Source organism: Seriola aureovittata, chromosome 6, assembly GCF_021018895.1.
Source record: "Seriola aureovittata isolate HTS-2021-v1 ecotype China chromosome 6, ASM2101889v1, whole genome shotgun sequence".
Taxonomy (NCBI): domain Eukaryota; kingdom Metazoa; phylum Chordata; class Actinopteri; order Carangiformes; family Carangidae; genus Seriola; species Seriola aureovittata.
In genome coordinates, this window is record NC_079369.1 from 18681962 (window position 1) to 18697659 (window position 15698).

The following is a 15698-nucleotide window of genomic DNA, read 5'->3' on the forward strand; positions in this document are numbered from 1 at the left end:
TCTGAAATTAGCCTTTTTCTCTGTACTGAAACAAAGATCAATTTTGGCCTGAAGTGCTTCTCGATATTCTCTCCTGGTGATCATATTCATGAGCAGAACACATTAGTGGCCAAATTCTTGTAAAATAAACTTAATAGCCATCAGATTACATTAGTGGGCAAATTCATTCAACAAAAAGGCCAAAAATAGAATAATTTTTCCTGACACATAAGAGTTACGCATCATGACTACAGTAAATTGTCCAAAGCATGTCTATGAATCTAGCAAGTCAGCCTCCCTCGGTTCACCTGGGAGGAAGAACCCTGCAAGCGACACCAGAAAGTTTTAAGGGGAAGAGAGTGAAACAGATGACAATACTCTCCTCATGCTGAAAAAATATCCTCAAATCAAAAGGAAATCCTTTCTGTTAAATAAACAATATCAGCAAAAAGAACACAAAAAGTTTGCTATTGGTTTAAAGCACCAGATCAGTGCAGAGAGCCACTTTTAGAACAATGGAAATTCAACACGATTATTAAACAGTTTTCTACCAAACAGCCGTGGAAGCATGCGTGTTGAACTAGAGGATCTCTGGGTGCAGCTCCCCTCGCAGACTGATGCATTACTTTTCATCCATCCATCTAATTATTCCCTCAGAAACCTGAAATTTGAAGATACAAAAGACCGTCCCTATCTGTCACTGAGCGCCATTGATCTTATTGAAAGAAAATGTGGGTGTAGAGGAAACCCAATATAACTCATGCCATTAAATTCCACACAGCATTATTCACATACAGAATTGACAGATTTCTGTGAGACGTTTCTTTTAATCTTCAACTGTTGTTGAAGAAAAAGGGGGAGAAATCCTACACTCCAGGCATCTCTCCCTTTTCCATATTTGCAGTGAGGTTAACAAAAAAGGCTATTGAAGTAGGGAGAAAAAACACAAACCTACCTAACTTGTTGATTATTAACAATGGGGATGGGAAGAAGACAGATGTGTTTCTTGTGTATCAGCAGTGTTTGAATTGTCAGTCTGAAATCAGCGCGGAAGCTTTTATCAAAGCAAAGTAAGCTGATCAATTCCATATGCTCTCGCTGTCCATGCGAGTCAATCTGCAATACCATTTTTGTCAATAAATTCTCATGATATTCCCAATTACAGACTGTGTGTGTGTGTCATGGGATGTGTGGGTACTCTGCATGCATATGTGTATGATATTAGCGAGCAAGACTTTGTGTCGATCTGTGTGCGTGTTCGGGAGAATCCATTAAGCCTTGGCTGCCTCTGTCTCTCTCTTGCATACATCCTCACCTCACTCACACGTACTTACACACCCTCAATGAATCATCATACGTATTTCTAAACAAAGTTAGAAAATCCAGTCTCATTGTTCTGTTGCAACTTAATTATGAGTCACCCACAGTGGGTGAAATTAAGTTCATTTACTATACAGTACTTAAAATTTGATTTGGAGATGAAGAACTTGGGTTTTTCTTCTCAATCTCAATCACATGCATATTTATACTTGTACTGCAATTCAAAGAGAAATATTGTAATTGTACTGCATTTATCTGACAGCTATTGCTCCTCGCTACTTTGAAGATCAAGATTTTACAAACAAATCACAAGATCAGCTTATAAAATATGATGCACTTTAATAGATTAAACAACCAGACTGTGTGTTTAGTTTTTGACTTTGCTCATTTGTTACCTGCATGAAATTGGAATGAACTCCATTTGCTGACAAAGACTGAGATAATTAAAAGCTGTGGAAAAAGCAAGTATGTGCATGGACCCTGAATCATGATTGCTTTGTCACAGAGATATTTTCAAGGCCTAGAATGAATTTTTATGCTCAAGTACAGAGAAGACTTCCCCTCTTTAACAGTTGCAATGCGTAAAATGATAATACATTTTTAATGATAATAATAAAATACAAGGCTGGATTACCAACTGAGCAAAGCAAGAAACTTTCATGGGGTTGCACAACCACATGGGCCCAAAAGACCAACATTGTTTCTCATTAATTGTAACTTTAATCAGAGAATTTTCACCAGTGAAGTACAATGACCACTGCAAGTGAAATTAATTCAGTTTTATTTAGGCTATATGGTGCCAAATCATAACAGAGGATATGTCAGGGCACTTTTCATATAGAGCAGGTCCAGACCGTATTCTTCATAATATGCCGGGATCTTATCTTATGACCTAATATTATAGAAGGTCCTTTTCTTATTGCTGCTTTTATTGAAGATTTCTAACTATTCTAACTATTGTTGTGTGTCTTGCAACACTGGACACCAAAATATTCAGATACTACAACCAAAGGCCAAATGACAAATCCACAGGGCTGCACTGAGGAGTTGAAAGCTCCAGAAAAAGCTAGTAAGTAAACCTTGAGTGTTGACTGTTTCCTAGGTCAGAATGAACTTTCACACTCGCCATCATACTCTTTCTCTCTGTAAATATCACGGAAGTTTTTCATTCCCATTCAATGGGAATGAAAAACATTAGAAAGGAGGGTAATTTGGTGGGTTGTGTTGGAGTTTCTCTGTTGAATCTCGCGGTATTTGACAGCTTTCCTCCACTCTTTGACACTTGCCCCTCCTCTGCGCTCCGGGAATGCTGGGTTGTTTACATTACTGGCACACGGGTCAGGAGTGTGGTGATGAAGGGGGGCGGTCGGGGAGGCCTAGTGGAGAGACTGTCTGAAAACACGTACACATCTCGACTGGCTCTACAGCACAGGCTCTGTCTCCTCAAAAAAGTTTTGAACGCTCAGGCTCAGTAGTGCCACGCAGGAAGAGAGGCCCACCGAGTCGACTTTTTACAGCGACCTTGGAGAGAAAGGGAAAGTCAAAACAAAGACAACCGCCATAACCATCAGGAGAAGCTCTCAACGTCAAGAAGGAATAGCTTAGCAACAGAGTTCCACTTCCTGGTAAGAACTGAGACAGCGTTAGCTGACACTGAACTTATGAAACTGAGCTACAGCCAATGGACCTCTCATAAGCTGTTATCCCCTCTAATACGACTCGGTTACTAAACTACACACAGTTGTCGCTAGTTGTTGTGTAAACTGGAGCTTGGCAAGCACTTGAAAAAGTTTCTACGAAGTTCGCTAGCTAGCTTAGCCCATTAGCTTGCTAGCATGCCGCATTGCTAACTTTCACCACCTATAAATTATATAGCCTAGCCGACTATGTCAGTTACAGTTAATGATGACACTGTAATATTAGGATGAGAGTGTGCGAATGAAACATTATCCAACGCAGCTTTCTACGCGTCGCATCATAGCCATGTAATGTAAATAAAACTGTAGTGGAAACAAGACGGTAGTCAAATAAAGTAGCCACTTGTTGATGTCATGCTACAGTACACGCACAACACAATTAACAACGCAAGTGTAACTTTTACTCTTAAAGATGAAATTGCAGAGCACGTCTCTTTACTCTGCATTATTACACTCATGTTGGTTTATGTCTGTTTCCCTTTGCAGTGTAGGCATGTGCGCGCGCGCCCGTGTGTGGGGTTTATAATTGTCTTCCGTAGAAGTAGTAAAAGTTCTCCAAAGTGATATATCTGTAACAGCTAAAATCCATTCAGCTCAGCATGCCTACTTTACTGTGGATTACTAAAATGTAATGCACTGTCAGTGGTTACATTTTTTTTTTAGACAACTCAGTGTAGAGTTTAACACTGTGATATCTGTGATATACACCCCTGCAAATGAATACAATAGGCAACATCGGGCTGTGCCATCATAAATCAACAGGTCCAAAAAATAGTTGGCCACATTTTCTGCTTGTCCTGCTTATTTATGTAAAGTGAGAGTTTTAAAGTCCACGTGTTTGATAAGTAGATAAATTTCATTGGTCTCTAAATAGCCTATTTATTTTTCTTTAAGAATTTCTATTTTTTAGGCATTTTTCACCTTTATTACACACAGGGTAATGAAGATGCAGACAGGAAACAACAATAGCAAGGAGAGAGAGAGGGGAATCACATGCAACAGAATTACCCAGCCAGTACTGAACCATGGACCTTGTAGTTATGTGGCATATCTTGCATATAACCATTTGGCTACATATGTCTACATTGTATACCTGAATGTTATATCTGCATCCTATAAACTAACTCACATACCAATTTAAAATAAAAAATCTCATAATTTCTCAATCATTGATTAAAATTTAAAAGGTTGAAATGTAAGCGCAATTAAATGAATTAATCGTACTTCAACCAGCTTTGGTTTTTATTGTTTTGGTTCCAACCATCATAGGTGTGGGAAATGTGAACACAAGGCCAGTGGTGTATTCTAAACCCTATAACAGTGTTAACAAGTCTTACTACAAAACAAATGTTACTAAATAACTTTAAAAGAAATTGTGTCAGTTTGCTTTTCTAAACCGTGAAGTTTAAATGTGCATTGTATCCTGATACTTCTCTGTCTGGAAAAAACACTTGGCCCAAGTACTGCTTCCAGCTGTCTGTTTCAGACTGTTCAACACAATAAGAATTATAGCCTGGAAGACAGAGTTTATTTGGAAGAGAACTACTGGTAGTTGTAAAGAGATTGTTTATTTGAATGAAAAATAAATCTAGAAATCTTCTTTGGAGGTGGAAGTTTTTCTTGTGTGACTCACTGCTTTTTTTGTGAGTCAGAATGGTTATTGCAAAACCTTGTCACACTGATTGCATTCACAGTTCTGTCCGGACTTGAGTGAACCATTTTGTATTGTCTCATCTTTAATTATAACAATAATGACAATAATAGTTGTGAAAAAAATAAATAAATAAAACTCAGCGATGAACCATACAGGTATTTTGTGCTGTGCCTCTCTCCGGCCTAACAATTTTATGGGTCACACAAAGGTTGAAAACAGTATCTCATGCCATGTTGCTGTCGCTGCCTATCACAGCCAAATATTTCAGGCGTCATACTATCACATTTGGCTACGCTGCAGAGAGATGATTCAGACAAGAGTTAGTGGGAACTGACATACCTTGTTGACCCAATTATTACTCACTTCTCTGTTGCCACATTCGATCATTGTCAAAGACAACAGGCTTGAGTGTGCCAGCATCATCAGGTAATGGAGATGAACACAGGCTGGCTCTGTGAAGTTGACTATCAAGGAATGTGTCACGAACCGGATGAGCAGCAAATCACTGCCAAATGTTTGTATCACTCTTTGTGGCGAGGGATTTCTGCCAGTATATCCCACTTTCAATTTCAGCTGACGAGAGGTATATTACTTTTGACAGGCTTTGGCTAAACTTAATGATTTAGCCTTTTTCTAGTGTTTGGATGTAAAAAAGAGTAGCCAGACTAGGAAGTTGTGATAGCAGTGGTGATCAGTAGTGTTTAGTCTGATTGAATGACAACTCCTGAAAATAGAAGCACACAGAAAGAGTAATGTTGTCAGACTTCATCCCACTTGACTTTTTCCCCTTCACAAGTTATTTTACATGATTATTTGAAGAGGCGTTGATGATACCATTACTTCATGAGAAAGAAGAGGGCCTTCTTAAAACCACAGATATGTATATATATCTATATGTAAACTTAACAGGCTTTGCCCTATCTCTAATTTAGCCTGGGCTAAGATGCATAAATACTGGCCAAGGCCATACAGGTCATATCTTCTCTATCAGTGCAGTTTTAATGGCTTTCTACTGCTAAGACATTCACAGAGAAACCTAAAATGCTATTCATTGGTGTGGAGAAATCTGCTGTACCCACAGCAGTGATTTAGTGTAGCGGAATTTACCAAATCGCTCTATCCTGTGAGAGTTTCCTGTTTTAGCCCTGGAGCTGGCCCCTCTACTGGATTAAAGATCAGAGACATTTGTCATCTGACCACTGTAACAGTCATCTTGCCTTTGGGTTTTCACAAAGAACAAAAAATGTTAGCTCTTTTTTTTTTCTTTCACAAAGCATATTTGAAGGAAGATGCTTCCTTAGGCGATTTTTGAGCTACATTAAACACTGTCTTTTGCATGATGTCAAAGACCTTGGCCAAGCGTTGTACAGAAATGATGCTGGCAAAGGTAGCAGATCACTGCTCGGAATATAGGCTACTTATGTGTTCTGGCTTTGCAATTATTTGTTACATTATCAGATGATAAAATGCAAGAACATATAAAGAAAGAAAATACATGCTAGATGCCTTCCCCAGAAGAATTCAGAATTGAGTCTTTCCTTTCCAGGCTCAGTTTGGTTAGGGTTTAGAGTAAGGTCTTTGGCAATGAGAGTGGGCTGTCTGAGCAGCTTCTTACACTCCCCTCAAACAGCCAGCCTGTCAATATTTTTCATATCCATCTCCCTTCTATCTTATGAAGGGTCACTGATGTTTTAAGCATTCAAATATCCTTGGAGGATGCCTCGCGGCTCCTCACGTCACGTGAAAGTTCTCAATTTCACTGTGGCATTGATGCCTTTTCTCATTGGGCTCTATAGTGCTCTGGGGGGAAACAGACTACAAAGACATGCAAACACAAAAATTACTGACCTAAGACCCCGTTTAAAGTTTATGAAACGCTTTCAGTGCCCCTTGGTCAGCTTATGCCATGACCACACAATATCAGTGGGTTATTTCCCTGCAAAGGGTGACTGAAAAGGTTTTATTCATGCTTATTTTTTCACAGTCATGGTCTTCTCTTTGGCTCTGAAATCCTGCTGTGTATAAAACAAGTCTCTAAAATGTAATGGAGTTTTGAACCTATTAAAATAATGGAATAATTTAAACAGTAACATTAAAGGCATTTTTCACATTTACACTAAAGAGCCTTTAAGCACCAAAAAAAATATTAAACAAAGATGAAGAAATAAATAGCTTCATTACGCTTGCCTTTTTCCAGTGCATACTGGAAAGGTTAAAACAAGGTCTACTTGGAAATTATGTTGCTATTATTAATATTATTACTATTCTACACAGAAAATGAGTTGATATTTCATCAATTTTGACATATTGACAGAAATAGCATGCTGTCGGGCTGTGTGCTCTTTTTGGACATACTGACTTGACTGAAATGGCTGTGTAATGCAGCTATTATAATTAGTTGTTTAAGTACACTGACTCTTTTCTTATTTTGCACAGTTTGCTTATTGAGTTTTGTTTTCACGTGAGAGTCAGCCTACATATGCTATTTGTGGCCTACCTCCTCATGCATTATGTTATACATATCTATCTCTACCTATAGTATATGAACTGTGCCTATAGGTTACTGCATGTTGAGGAGTAAGCTGCAGTTTATTGTCATCTAAACAAAGCTACCAAAGTCATGTTGGCATATTGTGAACTGCCCTGGAAAGATGGCTCTCAAGCAGTATCTTCCTTTTTCATTGGAGATCACTCTCCAATCGTCCCCTCTCCCGCTCTATCTCTTTTGATTATCCACATGCAAAAATACAAGTCCCTCGGGATACAAATTCACTTTCACAGAATAATTACAAGATGCTGTATGCCACTGTAAACACCACATCAGTGACAGTGACAGTATGCATTTGTCATGAGATGAGACAAAAGCAGAATGAATTTGCACTCATGAACAGAATGAGAGAGGGAGAATTTTTTTGTGTTGCTTGCTGACTGTGCTATGGGCGTTTGTTCCAGCCTCACCACAAATGAGCGTTAATGTTTCACACGGGATTTGCTCCAGAAGAGAGCAAATTTGTATGAGAGCATCTTGTTTTGACAGACTGTCTGTTTTACCCTCCCCCTTTTCAGTGTGGAAAGCCAGGGACATTTCACTGTCTCTCGTGCACTTTTTTTTCTTTCTTTCACGTTCTGTTTCTTCTTCTCTCCTAGTGACGTCAGGAGTTGAACTGCAAGATAAGGATCAGGGTTGATTAAGGCATTTTTAAATTTGTCTGTATCAGGTTTGTAAAGCCAGAGTCTTTATTTATTGTAACTCATTTTACTCTGGGTATACCAGCTGTTAAATGTAAATGCCTCATTGTCCTTCGTTAACACACAGTGTTGCAGGCGACTAAACTGCTAAACAGTACAAGAAGTAGTTTCAATTAATAGTATTCACATTGTCATTGTTCCTCCACTAGTGGAGAGAGCAAAGCTAAAAGGAGATCACACAAAACGTTCGACTGCATTTTATTTTTTAGATCCACCAGCTATGCAAGTGCAGCTGTTACTTGAAAACTGCATTAGAACACAATATTTTTCTTATGCTGGGGACCAACTCTTTTCCACTATATCTTGCACAGTTCCAAACCAACACTCTTACCATTATTATACTATATAGTACTATAGCATACTATACAAAATATCATGGGGAACTATTAAAGAATACATTGTGATACGGGCTGTATTTTCTTAATGCTGTGCTATTCAGCTGTTTAAATTACTTAATGTCTAACTAGGATTGACTTTACTAATTTTAATATAGACCTACTTTTTGAATGCAGCGTTCAGCTGTATTATGAAGAAGAACCAAATATCAGATCATTTTTTGTAAAAACGCCTCTTACATGATTTGGATCACAGGAGAAAAAAACCCAACTTATTTGTGAAATCCATATTCTTTTCGTTTTCAGTCTCTTTGTTTCATGCTGCCTTGTTTGGGTGCTGGGGACATCTTTCTCCCCCTCCCCTTCCCTCCTCTCCTCTCTCTGCGTTTGTACCCTGACTCACAGCAGTCTTCCATGGTCCCTCTGGTCCCTTGGTTTGGCCTGGGGCTTTGAGGTTGTGGTCAAGGCCTGGGGGCATGAAGAAGGGAGAGGAGTCATAATGAGAAGCTCCCCTCAACTCCTGCTGCCTAACTTGTCCTCGAGCCCCTTTTGTCTTGCTCCATTTCTGCTTCCATGCCACCCATCTCTGCTCCTCTCCCCGTATTACTACCTCATGTCTTAGACCCTTACTTCTTGCTTACTAGCCACCCTCTTCCCTATTTAATTTTCACCACTTCTTGCCTTTTCCCACCCCTCAGTCTCTGTGACTCTGTCCCCCATTCTTGCCTCTGCTCTCCTCTCCTGGGGGTCCTCTCTCCCCAGGGCCTCCCCTCAGCCTCCTCTTCCCTGCCCAGCCTGGCCCTCTGTCAATGGGAGGCAGGCAGCCTGACTCCCTCAGAGCAGCAGGAAGCTGCAGCAGCAGGGGTTAGGCCTGTATGGCGCTGCCGGCTGGCTCTGTCAGAAGTCCTGCCAAGCCAAGGATGAGAGACCTTTGCCAGTGCGGTATTGGGGCACTGAATAAAAATATTTTACAGATGTCTGAAGGCAGGCATCAGGAGTCAGCAGAGGCTTACTCAGGCCTAGAGCAGAGGTGTCTTTTAAGTGCAAAAAATATGCGTGTTAATGTATTTGTGTGTATTTATTTATGATAAAGAAAATTTACTTTAAGAATGAATGGAGGAGGATGGGCATTAAAAAGCAGTCCTCAGGAGACTAGGCACTTCAGAAAGTGGGCGTGTGGCAGGAGGAGGGAAGTAGGCTGCTCTGATTCTGGATTGGCTGGAGGAAGAGTGATTGATTTTGTTCGGTTGGATTTGAAGAGGGAGAGAATCTAATGGTACTGTACTGTGAATGCCTGGCTGGGTTTCCAACCAGTTCTGGCTTGACAGTTTAACAGTGAATATTTAACATTGCGCCACACTGCAGGGCTTGGCTGTAAACAGCAGTCAGCAAGCAGCATAGAAGCAAAAGCCTGCGTGACGCTGGGCCTTGGTTGTGAAGCCCACCTAAAAACAACACATAAGCAGAAAGCACATCTTGAAGTTCTGATTTTAGAAAAAGGCAGATGGCATGGGCTGGTGGTGTCACACTGTAAAAAAAACACCAGGATCCCCTGATGAAAGCAGCTCCCGCTTGCTTTGAACAGTGAGTCTGTCATGGTTGGTGTCTGCTGTGTGGCTCCGGGTCAAACTGTGATACGCAACTCCTGGAATTTGCGCTTTTTAAGTTTTTCATGTTCAAATCGTCTAAGGGGAAAAAACAGAGGGGGGAAAAACAGGAAGTCTCATTAATATTAATATTCTAATATGTGAAGGAGGCAGGGAAGACCTCTTTGGTTTAGCTGCTTTCAACCCCTGTTGTGGAGCTTTTTTCTCTCTCTTTCTCTCTCTCTTGCTCTCTTTCTTCCCTTCTGTCTTTCTCTGTAATTTTGGTAACTGCTGTTTTCATTTTTTGTTTATTGTTATTGAGCCTATACTATACTATAGATTCTTAATGATACTGTGGATTAAAATATCCAGTAAATAACATTTTAGATTTTCAAACCTATGTATTTTAGATTAGCAAACCTCTGTGTTCATAGTTGTTATTTTATATGTTATGTTGCATCTAACAAAACAGATTCTTAATTGCTGCATGAATGACCTAAATGTGAGATGCCCACTTTAAATCAATGCTTTACACAATTCTTTTCAAAGAATTGTGTAAAGCAAATATAGTCCTTTTAGACCAGTGATGATGCTTGAGTTGTAATCAGTTTTTGGATGTGTGGGGACTAGGGCTGCAACTAATAATTATTTTCATTATTGGTCAATCTTTAAAGCATCAAAAGATGCTAATGAAAAAACGCTTATCACAGCTTCACAGAATCCAAGGTGATGTCTTCAAATGTCTTGTTTTGTCCGACTCACAGTCCAAAAGAGATTCAGTTAACTCTTAGACATGTCAGAGATGAGCTGTAAATCCTGTCATTTGGAAAGCTGGAACCTGAGAATGTGTAGAATTTTTCTCACTTCTTTTGCTTGACAAATGACTAAAACAATTAATGGATTATCTGTCAGTTGACTTATTGATTAATCAACTAATCGTTTCAGTTCTAGTGGGAACATTTAGCTCAGGTTTATGAAAATAAAAATAAAACAAAGAGCCTTAATGATGTCTCAATGGACCAAACTCTCCAAGGCCTTGTAGTGTTTTGGATTAATTTTGCGTATTTATGTTGAAAGGGGTATAAAAGCAAAACTGTGGCTTTTAACATGCAAACTGCTGCCCTCAGGTATAAGAAGGCAGTGCTGTTTCCTGTAATGATTCAAAGAAGGAGGTTCTCATTGTTTGTGCCGTTTCTGATGGCAGATTATATATGTGGCAAAGGTTATGATGTTTAAGCAGGGTTGTGTAATTATAGAGTGGTAGACGAGAGCAGAAAGAAAAGAATTGATCTCCTGTTGTTGAGGATGGAGTGGGATGGATCCAATGACAGGATTCAGAGAGTGATTTAGACTGTACCAGCTATTATGAGCTCGATAAAAGAGACTGTTTACAAGGTTGTGAGATTTGATTATTCCCTGCTTTCTCGGGCTGTGAATATTTGTGAACGATCATTTATTGAGTTCACTTATTTTGAGGGTCTAGTTGTTAGACAGGGATTCCTCTTTGCTCCATGTCTCTGAATGCATTCTGTGTCCAGCTGATATTAATTAATATGCACTGGGAATTAGGTTAAAAATGAACAAATAGTGTGTTTGATGTTAAGTTGAAGACATTTTTACTTAGCTGTGGTCCTGTTAAGCCTCACTTGGACCTGATATCTAGAAATGAGGCTGATTGGTGGAGTTTTACAGATGTTGGGTGAATGGAGGGCAGAGTCCGCCTCTGTGTGAGGGATGGTGGAACAGGTCTGACATCTCTCCTGAACTGCAAAGGGAAATCCCTGCAGGCATAGAGTAGAGAGGAGGGATAAGGGAGGAGGGCGAGAATGGAGAGAGGTGAGACCCCTAAGGGGTAACGTTATTCTCTGATCGTCAGCTCCTTACACACACACTCGCACACATACTGGGATGCTCTGTCGGTGTGCTGGCTGATGCACTGATGCAAAGAAGGATGAGTGCCTGAGGAATAAAAATAAACGTTTGTCTCATATGTTCATTTGTGTGTGTGTGAGTGTGTGCCTATGCATGTGCTGTGCTCACATGCATGTTAGTTCATATGCGTCTATAATAATTTGTTTCCAAATGTAGATTTTTGTGGTGTTTGGCATGTGCTTTTGGCCTACGTTATCAGGAGCAGTTTAGAGTGAGTGAAACAGAAGAATAAGCTTTGTTTCTCACTTTTTCACTCCATTGCTGTGCACAGAAAACAGACAAAACAAATATTTCTGTCCCTGGAATATTGAAGTGTAATGGAGAAATGGTAAGCAAAGAAATAGAAGCCTGCAGATTTTATTTTCTCAAGTACCCATTCCAAAAATGTTGACTGGCTTTTATATAGTCGCATTATTCCTGATTTATTTTCAGTCCCAAGTTTTTCCTCAAAGGTACACCTACTCTTCAAGACAGAGCCATATGTCTAGAAATGAACAATGATTTCCTGTCTGTGCCCCTGTTATTAATCATCCCACAGTTTCTGTTTTTCAAATTCCAAATTCAAAAGTGTAAAAACAAAACCTTGAAGAAAACCTACTTTGAGCTGTTAATTTGGTTTTGCTTTGTAGATTCACATCATGTGGTCAAACTGAATCATTTCTATGTGATGTGATTGTAAGACAGGATAAATTATGCTACTGAAATCAACTGAAATAGTTGTTTTATTGTTGGTTTCATAGTTAGGAGTCATCCTCTTTGGCAGTAAATAACAACATGGGTGTACACACACTCATATGCAACATCAGAACTGTATTTGACCTCTGATTGCGTAGCAGTGCTCTGGATCTGGTTAGAAGATTGTGTGTGCGTGTGTGTGCGGCAGCCAGCAGGGCCCACCACAGAAGCCACAGCAGGCTGAAACCAAACCAGAGCCAGACCTAAGATTGATTTTTGTGGAGCCATGTTCCCATGGGCCCACTATTAGTATGTGTTCAGTTTATGCATTCAGTTTTATATTCATTTCTGTGTGAGTTTGTGTGTATTGCATTAATGTGTGGACCACACTTTGTGTTTTGGTGTCTCTTTCTCTCTGAGTACCAGAGCTGCGCTTAGGTTGTTTTGGGTTCAGGGTCTTGGATGTTTCCATTACTGACCGTGGAGATGCCGAGGGGTTGTGGTCCTGTTTCCCCGTCCCCCTCAGAGTATATGAGAAGGCTTGGGCTCAGTAAAGCCCCAACACGAGCCCTTAGCCCCCACGTTAGCACTCAACTATGTAACGATACATGCCTGGGAACTGCTCCTCTCACATTACTAATGATTTGGACATCTTGCTCTTGTCATTTCCTTTTAGACAAACTTCGATGCTGACACAGGGTAACTGCTTCAAACTATCCAGGGAGAAGGGAGTATGAGAGACTCATACTGGTTTTGGTTTTGTGTGGAGGGAAAATATACTACATTCACCAGATGTTTTTTAATGGTTGTTTCATAGATGAGAAACTCAAATGACAGGCCTCATCATCTCCAAACAACACAGAGATGGGTCAGCAATTGCAATTGACATTGCTGTCCTAGAACTCAGTCTGAGCTCGATCTGCATGCAGGGTAGCTTTGTAATCTCCCTGTATAAACCTATTATACTGTCATTTCTAGTGTAAACAACAAATGACACATGAAGTCTTCTTTGTAATGGTCTTTGCGTGTTCAGCTTTGCTGTTGTACCATAGAAGATTCAAGTTTCTATAATCGTTGGTAGTTTACTTTTATGACATTTTCAATTCATATGAGCCATGTCAAGCTACCTCCTTCTTTGCTGCTTCATTTCTTCCTCCACAGATATTGCTAGAGGACAAAGAAGTGTAATGTAATTTCAGAATCTGAAGCCTGGAAGATGATGCTCTCATCTGTTGACTCCTGTTGGCATGATCACGAGGTTCAGGCACAGCTGAAGACCATGATAAAAACCAGACTTTGTTGAAATGCTGTGTGAAACAATTGTTTATTTAGAACGGAGCAAAAAACTGAGCATGGCATTCCCTTATTTAATTTTTTGTGAAATTCGCTCATTTGTCCCCATTTTGATTCTTTTTCTTTTTTTCCACCATAAGCCCTCTAGCCTTACAGACAAACAAAGCCCCAGCCCTGTGGTACAGAATGTCACATCCGATATCATGGTGCCAGAGGTGATGAAGCTAATTTAGTGGTCAGTCAGTGACATGGTTAACAAAAAAGCCCTTATTGGTCCTGGAGCACTGGGAGCTCTGCTCTGCTGTGCAATGCTCTGTTTTGCATTGTGAAAGACCATGAGTTGTTGCCACGGGGCACTAACGCAACCTAAAGCCTTGGGATCTTCGTCATGCTGTGGTGTGCAGATCTGGGTGTGGATATTTGGTTCAAATGTTTAAATGAACTGAGGTATGCTCTTAGAAACTTTACAAAACAGCTTTAATAATCAAATAACTAAATAATTATAGATTTCAGCATTTTTGTTTCTACTTTTGTTTTGCTGATGACTTTTATGTTATACTGTAAAGGTATTTCAATATAAATGAGTTGACATACAGAGTGGTCCACTATGCGATACTTTAGATTGATGTGGTGACTCAATCCGAACAGTTAAAACTACTTAAGGGCTTTTCACATTAAGGTGCCACATTTGAACTGGCTCGCTGTGCGTTCTCATGGAATTAAACAAAAAGACTACAGCTGCAACAATTAGTCGTCAACAATTTAGTAGTCGTAGTAGTAGTAGTCAATGATATTTTATAGTCTCATGTTTTTGAATACAATTTCTAGGTTTTACATGGACAAAAAAAGTAATTTCAGACAGTTTGATTGGGCTGTAGGATATTGTGCTGGACAGTTTCACTGTTTTCTGATGATAAATAGACAAATGATTAATCAGTTAATCAAGAAAATGCATGATTGATTGATCGTGAAATTAGTCATTATGTGCAGCCATAAATATTTAATTCCGTGTCTGTTTTAAATGTCTTGTGTCCTAGACCTTATGCTAATGTCTCAAAGATGTGCCGCCCTAAACATTGGAATTCTGCTCTCAAACCATTCACAACCAGGAGCTGGAAGTACAGCCATTATTAGACTGTTCTTATTGCATTGGTTACAGTCCTCTGACTACTTTCAACATCTTGCTCATTCAGTCCCTCAAACATCCTGAAAACTTATGGCATAACTTACAGCTAGATCAGCCAGCCTAAATTAATGCTCTAGATTTTCTCTCACATATTATTATGCATTCAGTTTTTATTTTAACTGAGGTGTGATGGTGATATGGCATTTTGAAGGGGTGTGAATTTAGTGAGGATGTGCAAGCATAGGCCAAACCCCCAGGGTCCCCTCTGCTGCATGCCTGGGGGGTTCTCTCCTTCACACAGCCTGCTCCGTCACTCACTAAGGTGGTTTCTAAGGGATCACACAGCTGTCTTAAATGCAGCTCTGTTTTTGCATACTTTACCCACACGGTTTTGTCTTTCCTTACACAGTCAGCAATTTGTCAGTATACCTTGTTTATTCTCAGTGATTGACAGTATGAATTGGTTTCACTTAGGAAAGGGGGGGTGGTAACTTAAAAAAAAAAAAAAGGGAGAGGGGTAGTGTGGCTGGTGGTCTTTTTTTCGACTGTTACCATGGCTGTCTCGCTCTTCTTTTATCATTGAAATTGGAGTTTATCTTTTACAAGCTTGAGTGGAATGTTTTTGTTTTTCAAGTGATTATTAGCATCCTCCTTGGCTGCCGTCTCCGGCTGATGAAATGAGCACATCAAACGGTGCTCTGCACTAACGAAGCGGTGCGGGCTGGCTGGCTCCTGCCTTTTGCTGTAAGGCACCTGCTGAAGTGACAGGCTGGCAACAAAGGGTCCCTTGCCACAAGAGAGTCGTCAGTGCCGCTGTGGAGTGGGCAGGACAATAGAGCAGAGAGGTGGCCT

At 40.0% G+C, this 15698-nt stretch overlaps 1 protein-coding gene across 1 annotated transcript in view; it reads left to right on the forward strand.

Annotated features, from left to right (window-relative positions):
• Positions 1-2619: 2619 nt before the first annotated feature.
• nek7 (NIMA-related kinase 7) overlaps positions 2620-15698 on the forward strand; it is a 60224-nt gene continuing 47145 nt past the window's right edge. The window contains exon 1 of the mRNA XM_056378178.1: positions 2620-2924. The gene's annotated coding sequence lies outside the window, so the exon portion shown is untranslated. The remainder of the gene's footprint in view (positions 2925-15698) is intronic.